The sequence below is a fragment of the Mizuhopecten yessoensis genome, unplaced genomic scaffold (genome assembly GCF_002113885.1).
Source record: "Mizuhopecten yessoensis strain PY_sf001 unplaced genomic scaffold, ASM211388v2 scaffold6805, whole genome shotgun sequence".
Classification (NCBI taxonomy): Eukaryota; Metazoa; Mollusca; class Bivalvia; order Pectinida; family Pectinidae; genus Mizuhopecten; species Mizuhopecten yessoensis.
This window is the reverse complement of record NW_018406733.1, coordinates 115,805-118,929: the sequence shown is the minus strand read 5'-3', so window position 1 is coordinate 118,929 and position 3,125 is coordinate 115,805.

Here is a 3,125-nt window from a genome sequence, read left to right as displayed (position 1 = left end):
TTAATTGACAGATATTTCATCCAATGTAATCTCGGCTTCCATGAACATTCTGTACTATGAAACAAGTGAAGAATTCTCTGAAGCCTTGTGTCCTTTCTTTTTACAATGCACAATATGGAGGGAACCAAGTAGTGTGTTCAACAAACTCACAGTAAAAAATATACAAAGGTTCATTTTGTTTGCAGGAAAATGTAAGTTTTTGAGGTGTGTACATGTAGATAGGAGGAAAGGGGTCAATGTTGAAAAATGGGTCAACTAGGGGGTTAATTTTAGGATGGGTTCTTTTTAACCCTAGGGATATATGTTATGGTGGGTCTTTTTAACCCTAGGCCTATTGATATATATCTGTTAGGATCGGTCTTTTTAACCTTTGGCCTATATATGGATATACATGTATGTTATAATGGATCTTTTTAACCCTAGGGATATATGTTAGGATAGGTCTCTTTTACCCTAGGGATATATGTTATGATAGGTCGTTTTAACCCTAGGGATATATGCTATGATAGGTCTCTTTACCCCTAGGGATATATGTTAGCATAGGTCTCTTTTACCCTAGGGATATATTTTATGATCGGTCTCTTTACCCCTAGGGATATATGTTATGGTGGGGCTTTTTAACCCTAGGCCTATTGATATATATCTGTTAGGTTCGGTCTTTTTGACCTTTGGCCTATATATGGATATACATGTATGTTATAATGGATCTTTTTAAACCTAGGGATATATGTTATGATAGGTCTTTTTAACACTAGGGATATATGTTATGATAGGTCGTTTTAACCCTAGGGATATGTTATGATAGGTCTCTTTAACCCTAGGGCTTTATGTTAGGATAGGTCTCTTTTACCCTAGGGATATATGTTAGGATGGGTTTCTTTAACCCTAGGGATAAATGTTAGGATAGGTCTCTTTAACCCTAGGGATATATGTTAGGATAGGTTTCTTTAACCCTAGGGATATATATGAGGATAAGTCTCTTTAACCCTAGGGATATATGTTAGGATAGGTCTCTTTTACCCTAGGGATATATGTTATGATCGGTCTCTTTAACCCTAGGGATATATGTTATGATAGGTCTTTTTAACCCTAGGGATATATGTTAGGATAGGTCTCTTTAACCCTAGGGATATATGTTAGGATGTGTACTGTTACGATGGGTCCTTTTAACCCTAGGGATATATGTTAGGATAGGTCTCTTTTACCCTAGGGATATATATTAGGATCGGTCTCTTTAACCCTAGGGATATATGTTAGGATAGGTCTCTTTAACCCTAGGGATATATGTTAGGATAGGTCTCTTTAACCCTAGGGATATACATGTATGTTAGGATGGGTTCTTTTAACCCTAGGGCTAGGCATATGTTAGGATGTGTTCTTTTAACCCAAGGGCCAGGCATATCTGTTATGATGGGTCCTTTTAACCCTTGGGCTAGGCATATATGTTATGATGGGTCCTTTTAACCCTAGGGAACCCTAGGGATATATGTTAGGATGGGTCCTTTTAACCCTAGGGATATATGTTAGGATGTGTACTGTTACGATGGGTCCTTTTAACCCTAGGGAACCCTAGGGATATATGTTAGGATAGGTCTCTTTAACCCTAGGGATATATGTTAGGATGGGTCCTCTTAACCCTAGGGATATATGTTAGGATGTGTCTTTTTAACCCTAGGGATATACATGTACTCCAAATAGGTTATGATGTGGGTCTTTCATTTTGGCCTGGATTCTAAACAGGACACATCCAAAGTAATGAAATCACCAATAAGACATGTTTTTAGGTATGCAACAATGTCACACTCTTGTCCTACCGTACAGCTACTCAGATTTAAATAAGAACACCATCTAGTTTTAGCCTTCCATAGCAATACCACAACTAGATGTGCCTATGAGAGGTTGGTCAGAAGATCTCCATGTTCGACAGATTTCCATATTAAATGTTACACCTGCTTTTTAGAATCCAAAACGACTTTTATCATCTCTGTGATACCTTGTTACTTACCGGCTTTAAGCCTGGATACAGTTTGTAATGATTCAGAAGCTGACAAAAACTACAGACATCAAGTCACTTTGGAAACAATTCATTTGTACATGCAGCTTGATATTAGCTACTTAATGCTTATGTTACAAAGCTGACTTATACATGATGCATCAAATCCAATAAATGTGAAAAACATAAAATTATCATAAAAATCAACAGATTTAATGCCAATAGAAACTAAGGCATAAAACCATTAAGGCAAAAAAAAATATGATGCAAGCTCTGGTTGCAGAATGTGTGTAATAGCACAAAACGTCACAGTTATACATAATTAAGTGATGTCATCAAATCTCTACTATCACAATTGTACTAAAAATGAATGAGCTTGATTCTGGAGTAAATATATACATTAACATAACTATACTTTTGTTATGCACTAAACGCCCTATTATGTACCGGGTCTCGTAGATCAGTGCTTTACACTGGAACAGCACTGAAGCCAACATTGTCAACTAACATACCGGTAATTGTTCTAGTGAAGAAAGGACAATGATATATCATCCAAAATCTACTTATAATTAACTAATAGCAAGAACGTGCTGTTAATGAAAGTTTTACATAAATAAACATTTAAAATAATTCAATTAAATATTTCTGTACATGTATCATACTTTTATTTTTACATAATACTGAGACTTGAATTACCAAAATGAAAAGCCTAGTATCTCCCCAACAGATACATGAGGTACAGGTATCTAGAACAGGAGATAAAAAGTATCTGGAACAGGAGAAACAAGTATCTGGAGCTTGATATACAGGTACCTGAAACACCATAAAAAGGTATTTGGAACGAGATACATGTGTCTTGAACATGATACAGATATCTTAACCAAGAGATGCAGCTATAAGGGACTCAAGATACAAGTATCTGGAATACAAGATAATGTTTCTGGACCATGAGACACATATGTCTGGAATTTTAGATACAGGTATCTTGAACAAGAGATACAGTTATCTGGAACATCAAATACAAGTATCTGGAACATGAGGTACAAGTATCTGGAGTAAGAGATACATGTATCATAACACAGGTATCTAGAGTAGGAGATACAGGTATCATAACACAGGTATCTAGAGTAGG